At 51.6% G+C, this 12968-nt stretch overlaps 1 protein-coding gene across 1 annotated transcript in view; it reads left to right on the forward strand.

Annotated features, from left to right (window-relative positions):
- Positions 1-1635: 1635 nt before the first annotated feature.
- Positions 1636-12968, forward strand: part of TSPAN9 (tetraspanin 9) — a 204580-nt gene continuing 193247 nt past the window's right edge. Inside the window, exons 1-2 of the mRNA XM_043563266.1 lie at positions 1636-1726; positions 6442-6507. The gene's annotated coding sequence lies outside the window, so the exon portion shown is untranslated. The remainder of the gene's footprint in view (positions 1727-6441; positions 6508-12968) is intronic.

The raw sequence follows: 12968 nt of genomic DNA on the forward strand, positions 1-12968 counted from the left end.
CTGAGTCCCCATCTCTGGATGTGTAGATGAAGGGTGAGCAACCACTTTCTGGGGTATTGCTTAGGGACCTCTCATGTTTCTCCAGCCCTAAGGCTCCATAATTCTATTATTTCAGATTTGTGTATCTTCCTTTAAAGGGCGGGGGAAACTAACATTTGTTAAACATCCAGCATGCATCAGATATTGTGCTTTGGCCTCCATGGTCTTAGTAAGCCCATCAGCCCTGTGGCATTGATATTACTAAGTCACATTTCACAGGTTTGGAAATTGAGGTCTAGAGAGGTCACAACCCGTAAGAGGCAGAGCTGGGATTCCACTCAGAGTCTGATGGGTTCAAAAGCCCCATGGTTGCTCCCATACCAGGTTGCCTCTCTTTGTTTTTACAGTAGGACCACTCCCAGGCAGATATTGCTAGAAAGTCCCTTTCCCTTGCTGGGTCTGTTTCCTCTTCTGGAAGCTGGGCAGAACTAGCAGCATTGTGCTCAAGGGTAAAGGACTGCCACAGTGACTGAAGACATTGGGGTGGGTGGGGGTTAGTGTAGGAAGACTTTATGGGGCTGTGTGTGTGAACAAGGTGTTGAAGGAAGGAAAAGGGGAGTCAGAAGGAGGTGGATTATTTGGTCAAGTGTTATAGACAAAAGCAAGACTGTGAGTGTATAAAGGGGAGGGGGCCCCGGAGATGAGAAGAAACTGCCAGTCTAATTAGGAGAGGTCAAGGGGTCCTGGTAATTATAGTCAGGTTTAAAAAAAAATCTGTCTCAAGTCATACTCAACACACCATGGTTGCACGTGGGGAGCACAGAACCCGCCTGAGGACAGTAATACTGGAGAGGAGAGACGGCAGGCGCCCTCACTTGGGAAAAGAGTCAGGCCTTCTGACTTCAAGAATCCAGGCCCAGAAAGGCCTATAGGAAGCGCTGGGCCAGAGATGCCTAACTTGAATTTTCCTGCTTCAATTCAGTTCCTCCACCACACGGTGCCCTTTACCAACACTTGGAGGCCTTGCGCTCCTGGGGAGGCAAATAGCGGCTCTTCCTCCAGGGTATCTGCGGACAGGACCTACTGCACACCGCGTGGTCAACATCTAGTCCGCCCGAAATACCGCAGACGGATTTCTCAGGCGTGGGGGCGGGGGCGGGAGACCGGCCAGCCTGGCTCCCGGGGGACGCAGGCGACCCAGGCCGCGACAGCCCCCGGGGCGGGGCGGGCGCGCGGCCTCCCGGGCTCCTCCCGCTCCCTCCCCGCGTCTGGTCGCGGCGGCGGCCCAGGCCCGCGGTGGCAGGGGGGTGGCGTCGTGCGGACGCCCCGGCTGAGCGGCGGGTCGGAGTCCCGAGGTGGGAGGGGAGGGAGGCTTCCGGAAGGAAGCCCAGAGGGCGGCCACGCCTGGCCCTGGACGCCGGTGCCCAGCGCGGCCCCGGCCTCACCACGGGCTCCCTCCGCCTCGGACGCTGGGGTGCGGCCAGGGGGTGTCCGAAGCCCCGGCCTCCAGGACCCACTCCAGCTCCCTCTTAGGGCCCCGGCCCCTCCTCCCCTCGCGCTTCGGGCTGCTGCCCCTCGGCCCCGCCCCGCCCCGCCCCCGGCCCCGCCCCGCGGCCTCGCCATTCCCGGGCAGGCCCCGCCCCCCGCCGCGAGCCCCCGGCCCCGCCCCCCGTTTCCGCTGGCGGCCGCGGCGGCGGCGGTGGTGCGGGAGCGGGAGTGAGCCGGGACCCCACGTTCCCCAAGCGCGGTGAGTGCGGTCGGGGCGGGCGGCGGGCCCGGGGGCTCGGGAGCGCGCGGCCTTGCGGGGCTCGGGCCCGCTGTGGGCGGGCCGCGCCAGCCCCGGCCCGGATCTCCATCGAGGGGAGCGACTCCGGGGCGTCCCGGGGAGGGGTGTCGGGAGGGCGGTAGTGGGCGAGCCGAGGGAGGGATTGGGTAGGCGCCCTGTGAGGACGCGGGAAGCGGCCGGGGAAGGGGGTGTGTGTGCGCGGAGTCCTGTAACAGAGCGAAGTGTGGTCTGCAGGCGGAGAGGCTCGGACGAAGACCCTTTGGGAACGGGGCTGCGGGAGAGCGGACAGAGGAATGCCAAGTGAAGGGATGGGAGGGCTGTAGGCTGCAGCAGAAAGAGAGAGCCTCAGAGCTGTCAAGGCTTTCTGACTGTGTGGCTCCGTGGACTGGCTTGGGGTAGTCTATAGCGCGCCCTCAGGGAGGGCGGGAGCTCGGGCGGGGCTGGGATATTGCCTGCCTCCCCCCTTCGCCGGACACCCCTGACCACTCCTTGGGCCACCGCTGGCAGATCGGCACTCACAGTGACAGGACTTTGGCACATCCCGAGTTCCAAGATGTAGTCCATCTGTGTATCCAAGTTTGGGACTTTAAAAAACTTTCTTGTGGTTGGGGAAAAAAAAAAAAAGTCCCAACAAGAAACTGTCTTGTTATGTGAATAGTGTTTGTACTTGTGTATCTCGGAACTGGATCCAGTCTTGGATGTTCTCTTTTTGAAAAAGATATTGGCCTCTTCCCTAACCCCTCCCCAAATGCGTGTACTGTCTGGGCCAATTTGAAGTATTGGAGTAATATGGGATCCCCCCCGCCAGCCTCCCGGGTTGTGTCGGCCTTTCCTCCCCATCCCAAAAATGGGGATTAGAAGGCAGCAGCTCACCTCCCTTTGGTCCAGAGAAGCACACTCATGTGAGGGTGTCTTTCTGACCTGCAGCTGCCCCCTTCTCTGAAGTGACTCAGGTATTTCCTCCTCCAGGAAGCTTTCCTGGACTAGTGGAGAAAACTGAGGACTCATGCTCTGATCCCTGTATACCCACCAGCTTCCCTCTCTCTACTAAAAATAGCCGCAGAGAATGTTTTGTATGTATGTTCTGCTATAAAGATGTGCAGTCAGCTTGTCATCGTAAGTAATGGGGAGGGGAGGCGAGGTATTATGGATAATTTCAAACAATGGACTGGACAAATCATTTATATTTAGCTAAGGAATGCAGCCAGGGAGGCAGACATTCACAGGGGCTTCCTATCTTCCACCTGGTCCTGGCATGGCTGATGCAGCTGGGCTCTGGGTTGGGGGTGAGGGAGGGAACAGGATGGGGGTGGAGAAAACTTTGAAGGGTAATTCAGTTCTGCACTCACTCATTGAAGACCTGCTATGTGCAAGGCTCTGAACAGCTGAGAGTGGACCAGAATGGAATGGGATTGTTTTATGTTTGATCTGACTAAATCAGATTTTAGTCTTTAAATCTATGAACAGATATTTAGTATTAATCACAATAACCAGTGTTTATAAGGTAATTCGTAGTTGGTCAAATGCTTTCACTGCGTTATTAGCTGTATATAATTTTATTTGACTCACACCTAATCTTGTTAAGTATATGTTCTTTTTAATTGTCTTCTTATAGATTAGGAAAATGAAGCTCAGAGAGAATAAATGACTTCTCTGAGGTTACAGAACTCATTAGGTGGAAGGAAGCAGAACTTGAACCTGTGGCTTCTGACCACCCCCCTGCCATGTGTTTTGCATTATGCTGTGCTGTCTCTGTCATTCTTCCCTATTAAGTCTGTGGAAGCTGGGCTCTGATCTTAGCTCTAACACCATCTGTTTGTGCAGCCCTGGACATGTTACCTCCCCTTTTCAGCTCTGTGTTTTGGAGGGTCACTGGATTAAAATGTTTCTAGAGTCTCTTCCTGAGTTAGATGATTAACAAAATAAGATGCCAGGGACAGCCGATCAGTCAAATAATAAGTGTGCTTTATTTAAAAAAGTTTTTTATTGTGTAAAAAAAGTAACAGAATGTATCATCTTCATATTTAAGCGTAGAGTTCATTTGGGTTAAGTATACTCACGTTGTTGTGCAACAGATCTCTAGAACTTTTTCACCTTGCAAAACTGAAACTGTACACCCATTAAACAATAACTCTCCATTTCTCCCCCCCCCCCCGTCCCCCACCAAACCACCGTTCTTTGTGTGCTTTATTCTGCTCCTGCTATGTGCTTAATAAATGTTGGCTTTAAGGAATTATTGAGGAGGGTTGTGAAGAAGCAGCCTGGCTTCAAAGGGAAGTCCTGGGGCCTGTGGTAGCTGGTTGGAGTGCTGGCCCCATCCCTGTGTCTAACTCCAGTACCACTGTATTGGTGAGTAAGTGAGTGAGTGGGTGAGGCCTTGGGCAAGTGCCTTCACCTCTTGTAGCTTTAGCTTCCTGCTTGCAAAACCAGGATAACAATATGAAGCTCTCAGGGCTGTTGGAAGGAGCAATGAGATAATGTATGTGAAGCTCGTAGCTTAGGGCCTCACACACAGCAGGTGTGCAGTAAATGGTGGTTGTTATTTATAACCTAGCTAAGGAGACTAGACTAATATGCTCAGAACAAGAGAAACAAGACTTCTTCTACCATTAAGGCCTAGGCCTGGTGTGATTGTCATCCTCACTGACTAAGAGGGAATGAGTCAAATCCAGGTACCTTAGTCTGGCACTCAGCATCCTTCCTGTCCATCTCCAAGCCTGCCTGGCTAGCCTTATCTCCCACCCTTCTCGCCCAGGGACCCAAACTGATCTCCCAAGCATGCTGACTTTCCAGCCAAACTGATCTCCCAAGCATGCTTTGCTCATTCCTCCTTTGTCCGTGAGTTCACACTGTTCCACCTTTCTGGATTGCTCTTTCCTGCTCCCACCTCCCCCTCTTTCAAGACCTTACTATGCCTGAGTTCCTTCTTGGAGGCTTCTCTGTCCACCCATCCATCAAAGCACCTCTTTTTCCTTGGAACTCCTGTGGCATTTTCTGTCTTCATCTCTCCTGACTTTTATACACTGCCTGGGGGTGATTCTTTAGTGAAATCCACCAACACTTGGTGTGTGTGTCATAGTACAAGAGTCTGTGCTAAGTTCTGATGATACAAAAATGAAAAAGATAAAGGTCCTTGTTTTCATGGCGTGTATAATGCAGTAAAAGGTCAAGAGAGGGGTTCAAAAAGTGACAATTCAAGGTACAAGGTGAGTGGCCCATGGTATTATGTGAGTTCGAACAAGGAGATTAACCACCTCAATTCTGGAGAAGCACCTCATGCAGCGGGTGGCATTTGATGTGAACTTTGAAGAGTGGCTTGCAGTTGAGCAGAAGGGAGGAAGGATCAGCCTGTAGAGAGGTGCTGAGAGTGTGGGCTGGTGAGTAGGTTGCATGAAGAGAAATAGAAGGCTGGACCAGGTAGACAGTGGGCCTATTGTGGGTGGCCACAAATGCACAGCCAAAGAATCTCATCCATTCGACCGACCGTTCCGTCATAAGAAGCTGAGTGCCCACCATTGCAGGCACTGGGCTGCTGCTGGAGAGACAGGAACTTGGCAGGTTTTCGAGCAGGGGCCGCAGAAGCAGGGCGAGGTCTAAGGAGGGTGAGTCTGGGGCCCAGGAAGGAGGAAAATCATGGTGGGGAGAGCACTGGGCAGCTGTGAGGAATGGCAAGGTGGAGCTAGATCTGGGACATTTTGGAAGCAGGGTTAGAGCATTTGTGAATTAATTGAATGGGGGTGGTGAGGAGAGGAGGAAGGGGCACTGAAGCTGATTCTAAGCTGCGTGACTGGGAATGTGCAAGGCCATTTACTGTTTCCATTGTGTACCATCATGTCTCCAAGTAGATGATAAGCCCCTTCAGGGGGTGGATTCTGACTCCCTCTGTGTTCTTCCTGGCCCACTACTCACTGCTGAGCATCACAGAGTGGGCACAGTGTGTACCTCTGATGTCCTCAAGAAATGAATCTTGTACCTTCTAGAATGCCAGATTTGCATCCGCAGCAGTCTTTGTACATGGGCCTGGCTTTCTCCAGTGTCATGTTTCTGCAGAGAGCCAAGTGTTTCCTGTATATATTTTCATACCCTGAGTTAACTACCCTTTCAACTCCTGCTGCAGATTTCTCTCTCACTTGATGGGCATTTTCCACCACGTTTTTATTGCTCCACAAGAGAAAGTTTGGATGTGGTAGAGATGAAAACAACAACATGTCCTGTTCCTTTACATCAGCCCCATAGGGGCTGTGCGTTACACTCAGGTCTCAGTAAAGTTCAACAGTTTTACATATCTTGAAAGTTTGGGTCATTTTGTGAGTGGTCAGAATGACAAATGTTAAGCCCTTGATGCCAAGGTCTACTCCACAGATGGCAAATATGTATAGCATGGATTCTGTTCCTTCTGTAACTGCCCACAGCAGACATTACTAATAGATCACAGCTGTCTTAACCACCAGGCCAGGGCTTGGGTTCTGCGTATGATGCTTTAGGCACCCACTACTAGCTGAGTGAACTTGGTGTAGCAGCTGGAACCAGTTTACCATTTCTGGTTTTCTCCATCTGTTGATTGACTAGGTTCTAGATGGGAGGCCTCCTCTCCAAAGAGTGGCCACTGCTGGACGGAATTCACCCTAGAATGGCTTCACAGCAAAGCAATTACTTAATTTTTTATTTTTCTGCAGGAATATCCTGGGATCTTCTCCCCTCAGTCAGCAGCCAAGGTGCTTGTAGGAAATTCAAAGAAACAGGTCAGTCTGGGTCCATCGTGTGATGGGGTCTCTGAAAATCTTTGTGTTATAAACTGTCTAAAGTCATTCTTCGGGAGGGAGGATAGAATGAATGGTATGCTGATGTTTGCTAGATGTCTCTCTGTCGTGGCTTTTGACTTTGCATTTTGATAAGCTCCTAAAATTGGGCTTTGGGGGTAAGGAGACAGTTACTCCCTCCCCACTATTTCTGATTGATGGCTGGGGTAGTTCTCTTAATTTCTTTCCTGGCCACCTTGATTACAGGGAGGAAATCCAGGGACACAGGAGAGGCCTGTACCTTCCTGCTTCCTGTCTCCTCCCAGCAGGCTTGGGAGCCAGGGTAGAGGACCTCCCACTAGCTGGCCAGAAAAGAATCTGGGGGAATCCGGCCAATCCTACCTGTCTCTGTTCTCTATAGTTCTCTATCCTGGCTGCCGCAGCAATGTCCCTGGCCCTCCGGGTGGGCACCCTCTGCCAGGACCCTCTCCAGGATCCTAATCTCTGCTTCCACAGCTTCCTGGGGTCTTGCTGATAGCTTCTTTGTCCAAGCACTTGTGCGTCAAGGTCCCTAGCCTACTGGAGCCAGGCAGAAGCCACTTAGGCAGTAAGGCAGCCCTTGTGGATGGTGCTGATTCAGGTTCCCTGGGGATACTGCTTAAAGACCTGGGTCTTTTTATGTTTTAATTTATGTGTGTTTTATCCTGTGGCTTTCTCCTCCTGGATGATTGGTAAATCTCTCACGTTCCAAGAACTCAGCAGTATTGGGGTGGGGATGGGGGTGGTGGTTGGAAGGATGGTGCTGGCTGGTAACTTATCTTGCCCAAAGATTCCTTTCTTTGTGAGTTGCAGCAGAGACTATTTGGTGTCCCAGGAGTGGCCACGGACCTCTTATTGTCCTGCCATACTTTGCACGTCATACTTAGGATGCCAGCGTTCACATTTATCATCATCACCGGTAGCCATGGTTTCAGACTGTGTCCACGACGAATTTAACTGAAGTCATATTAAATCTTCATTTAAATCTCCTTGAATTTTCACAAGAATCCTACAAGGTAGCTGTCATTTGCCCCCATGTTACAGTGGCCACAGCTGAGGCTGAGGCTGGCCGGAGCCTGGCCTAAGACCACATCTGTAGTGGGAGGTGAGGCGGGGATTCAGACCCTAGCCCGCAGCGCCTGCGTTTCCTACCACAGGCCAGGAGCCCCTTCTTGTGGCTCCCGAGAATCACCTCCAGGTCCCTCCTTTGGCTCCTGTGGCAGGAATGTGGGAGCTCCCATTTTAAGTCTTCCCCCCTCCTCCCTGGGGCTCGGGTGGGGTGTCTGCTTTCATTGTTGCGCTGTGGGGTTTGGAGCACCGCCTGTGGATGGACTGTGCAGTGCAGCCAGGCACAGTGGCCTGAGCCCAAGGAAACCAATCTGGCAGACAGCAAGCAGCAGGGAGGGAAAGACTTGAGGACTAGGTCACCCCTTGCCACTCAGCGCCTCCTGGCCCCACACAGTATGGCCTGCCCTATCATGGAGATCCTGTGCAGCCTGCTCCCGGGGGGTCCTGCCAGGGCAGAACATGGTGGCAAGCTTCCCAGGAGGCCTGCACAGTCTTGGGGAGACAGATGGCCCCTGACACCACCAGTCATTTCTAGCCAGAAGACCGTCCTTCTGTACATTTGGGAGGGAGACCTGAAGGAAGGACCTCCAGACAGGAAGTTTATCCTTTCCTATGGTTTTGGCCTCACAGGGCTTTGGTTGTGTCGTTTCTTGTCATGCTGTTGAGCCTCTGGAATGATGGCCAGCTCCTGGATGGAGGCTCTCACCTGGCTCCTGCCTCTGCCTCTAATGGGCTTTGTGACCTTTGGCAAATTAGTTGCTTTCATCAGGCTGGTTTCTTCACCTGAAAAATGGGAGTCTGGACCGCCCTTTGCTAAGGTTCCTTGAGCTTTGATAAAGGTGGTTTCTGAGTGGGACGAGGGGGTTTTGGCTTCCAGTCCTGGGGCTTCCCGAATACCTCCTCCTCTTACAAGGGCCCTCTCTGCCTCTGGCCTAGAGGTACATGGAGGAGGAAAGAGTGAAGTTAATGATTAAAACAGAGGCCCTGGTTTCTGATGGAAGTGGGATGGGGCGGAGGTTGTTTACAGAGATGGTTGCCTGTCCGGTCAGTGGCAGGGTCTTGAGGCCTGACTTCCGTCCTGTGCTGGTGGCCCTGCTGCTGCTTTCATTTTAACTGCCTCCTGCCCCTGACCGATGCATTTAGGAGCTAGAAGGTTCCATGGCTGCACTCCAGCCTGGTGAGTTGACAATTTCAACTTCAGTTATAGCCACAGCATAATGAAGCGAGAATATCTGCCTGGGTGTAGTCCAGCTTCCAAACCCTTTCCCTCGTACTGAACCAAAAACTCAGCCTGAACTGGGTTGAGGTCCTTGTGAATGTGACAGAGCCAGAAGGAGCACCTCTGCTGGCTTTGAGTGTCACAGCCTGTGTGCTCTAGTCTATACTCAGGAGTGAAATGTAGATTATTTTTTGAGTATCTATTGTTTAATACTGTCTGTGCTCTTGGGTTTATCACACCTCTTCTCTGCTTAGTCTTCCTTCCCACTCCTCAGACAGTGGTGGGAAATTAACTGTATTTTGAATACTCACTTTTTGAGAGTCTTGTGACCATATCTATGCTCAATGGTCAGTGTTTGTTCAAATATCTGACCTTGTGATAGGAAAGGATGTGAGTGGAGAACTGTCCAGGGGGTCTGGAGAGTCAGACAGCTCAGCAGAACCCCTGGAATCCTCTCGCATACTGGGGGGGGGGGCTTGACTGTCTCTGCAGGAGGGCTGAGGGTCCTGTTCTGGCATGGGAGCTTGGTGCGTTCTTACCCTTGGCCTTAGCAGCGTAGGCCACTGCTAACCCTTATAGCATCTTCATGCAGATTCAAAAAACTGCTGTTTCTCAGGTTAAAAAGAAACATTAAAGCAAATACATGATTGTAAAACCTGAACAATGCCTGTCTCTGCCTGGGAATTCCCCCGGAGCCCTGGCTGTGTATACCCACCCGTGCCCACGGCCTCCTACCAGCATGCAGGGTGCATGTGGCTGGCGGCACACGCATGCGTGGTCCTCCCCCTCCCAGTGAGGGAAATGTGCCAGGCTCTGAGTCAGGGAGAGGGCTTGGGGGTGGGGACGGGTCTCTGAGACCAGTGGACAGGTGAGGGAAGTGATCTCAGTGGGGTGCTCAGAGCAAGGCTGGGACAGGGTGTGGCCATGCACATGTGTCTGTGTGCATGTGGGTTAGTATGCATGTGTTTGCCCTAGCGTGTGTGTGGCTGGGTGTGCCCGTGTGGGCTTGTGTGGGAAGGAGTTCTCTTGTGTTGTTCTGGGACTCAGGTGAGAGGCCCACCTGAGCCCTTTCAATACGTCACTGTCTACCTGTGGTGGGAACACCCCCTCCTTAGAGGGCGGTGTAAGACTTGAACACAGTACCTGCCAGCCCTGCCTAAGCCCTCTTACCTGGCCACCTGCCACAGTGTGGAAATGGATGCTTAGGGGGCTGATATTCTCCGACAAGCCCTGGGGGTGGCGGTGCCAAGGACAGTGGGAGCAGAGCCTGCCTGAGCAAGTCTCCAGCCCCCAATAGGGCCAAGCCCTATGGAAGGGCTCAGAGGGGCAGGGTGACTGGCTGGGTTTGAATGGGACTGTATGAACATGTAGAATGACATGTTGTATTTTAGAGAAAGTGAGGTAGAGGTCTGGGCTTGCAATTTTCCACTTAATCCTGAGAGATTCTAAGCAGCTTTGTTTAAAAACTGGACGTGCAGATTGCAGGGACCTGAGGGAGGAAGAGCCGTTGGGCCCCCCAGGAAGGCAATTAGGTTTGAAGCCAGAGTTTGGATCCAAATACAGCTTGTGGGACCTGGAGGGTGGGGAGGGAGAGCCCCTAGAGCAGCCCAGGAGGCATGAGTCACTGTGAATTAGCAGCTGTTGCAAATTGGCTCCCACTTGCCTGTGGAGACGAGGTGCATGGGGAGGAAGCCCCTAGTCCAGGGTCATTACCCACCATCCAGCCGGTGGGCACAGAGAGGGAAGGGAGTTGGAATTGCCTGTCTGTGCTCTTTCCCTCTCCCACTATTAGCCAGAGAAGCTGGAGATGATGGTGGTCAGTCAGCCTGTGTCTACAAAGGTGCCCCTTAAGGGACAGTCAATTCCTGCAGTGCAGGGAGATCATAATATAGTACACCATCCAATCCAGGGCAGGGCTGGGTGGAACTTTCTCTGAGGACCCCTAGAGGGTCCCAGGGGAGATGGGGCTGGGCCTCGTGGGAGGGGTGGGATTGTGAGAGGCACAGGAAGGGGTTCTTTGAGTGGTCGTGGTGGTGGGTGGCAGGCTTGGAGGTGGGGGTCGAGATGGGTGTGACCTGGAGATGAACACGGGGGAGGGGGAGGAGGGCTCTGGCCTGGGGGCACCTTGAATGTCATCCAGAGGAGAGTCAGATTGTAGGAGGCTGGCAGTGGGGAGCAGGTGCTGGTCCCTGAACGGGGGAATGACAGGATGAAAGGGATGTTTTAGGAAAAATCAGCTTGTAGCAGAATTTTTAAAATATACCTTTCTTTGTTGTTGTCACAAAAAACCCCACAGATTCATTATAATATTCGAACATTACATGCATTATATAAAAGGAAAATCTCCTATAATCCTGCCCTTCAGAGATAATCACTGTTAATACTTTGGTTTTTATTCTTTCCAGGTATTTTTAGGATAGACCGGCATCCAGCTGTCTACCTACTAACTTAACAATTTCCATAAGTAGAATTGTATTATACTGACTGGCAACTTCTCCAGCCATCTTTCCACATCAGTGCATAGAGAATGACCTCATTCTTGTGAATAGCTGCACAGACTTGCTGGATGAGTTTTGTATTGATTGTTTATTGCTGTATAACAAACCACCCCAAAATTTAGCAGAACCATTTTTATTTGCTCACAGTTCTGTGGGTTAGCCATTGAGGCCCAGCCCAGTTGGTCTCATTACCTAAGCTCATTAATGTGGTGACCGTCACCTGGTGGCCCTGCAGGGCCTGGACAGTCTGAGAACCTCTCTCAGGTGTCAGATGATTGGTGTTGCCTCTCATCTGGGCCCCTCTTCCCCCATGTGATTTCTCATTCTCAAGGAAACTGTCCTTTAAGGTGAAATGGGATCTCTGGGACCTCTTGGGATCTAGGCTCTGACGTCTCACAGGGTAACATCCATCTGCTGCTTCATCAAAGCAAGTCAGAGGACCAGCTGGAACTCTAGGGTTGGGGGGAAAACTCCACCTCTTGAAGGCGGCCTCCTTCATGTGCCCAGAAGGAGGAGAATTAGAATATTTGGGAATAGACCCCACCAATCTTTCTTTCTTTCTGTCTTGTCTTGTCTTTTCTTTTTTTCTCTTTTCCTTTTCTTTCTTTTTCTTTCTTTCTTTCTTTCTTTCTTTCTTTCTTTCTTTCTTTCTTTCTTTCAGAGATAGTGAGCATGGGTGTGCACAGGGGAGAGGCAGGTGAGAGAGAGGGGGAGAGAGAGAAAGAGAGAGAGAGAGAGAGAGAGAGAGAGAGAGAGAGAGAGAATCTTAAGCAGGCTCCATGCCCAGCACGGAGCCTGATGTGGGGCTCGATCCCACAATAATGAGATCACGATGTGAGCCAAAATCAAGAGTCGGATGCTTAACTGACCAAGGTGCCCCTAGACCCCACTGATCATTGGAAGACAGCAAAGGCTTCTTCCCCTCCCAGCCCCCTCTTTACCATATGGGTCAACATGGGAAATTGGCATGGACAGGACACTTAATCTTGTTGGGCAAGAAGTGCTGTTTGAGGTGGATTCTCTGTGTTTGCATGTGTGTGGGGCTCATGCTGAGTGTAATTCAGAATTTGGGCTTTGGAGCAGACTGCTCCTGCTAGGGCGACTGGAGCTGTAGAAGTAGAGCTAGACACTCTAGAAGCTGCCAAGAGCTTGGCTGCTTAGTACCCCTTGCTAATTTTCATGACGTCTCTGAAGAATGTGAGTCCGTGAGTGACAGGTCTTTAAGAAAGCCAGCTGGTCACTCCAGATCCAAGCCTCTGCTGGGAATTCTTTTATTCATTCACCCAGCAAATACTGCACCTACTAAGCCCCAGACTTTCTCTCCATCCTCTTCTAACTGCAGATGTGAAATGGAAAGACCCAGGCCTGTGTGATTCACAGATTACACTTTTCCTTCTCAGGCAGCACAATGGACTTAACATTTTGACTTCCCACAATGTATTTGTTTTTAAAATTTTCTTTTCACCTGCCTTGGTAGCTCTTCTCTCCTGTGAAATGTCACAAATGGCAGAGAGGCAGAAAGAAACAGGGGAAGAGCCAGCTCTGGGTCATTTATGAATCCCCAGTGCCAGTTTAGACGATGCAGCAGTGGGGCTGCTGGTGAAGTCCTCCCCAGCACTGATCGTTCATCAGACTTACCT

Source organism: Prionailurus bengalensis, chromosome B4 (genome assembly GCF_016509475.1).
Source record: "Prionailurus bengalensis isolate Pbe53 chromosome B4, Fcat_Pben_1.1_paternal_pri, whole genome shotgun sequence".
Classification (NCBI taxonomy): domain Eukaryota; kingdom Metazoa; phylum Chordata; class Mammalia; order Carnivora; family Felidae; genus Prionailurus; species Prionailurus bengalensis.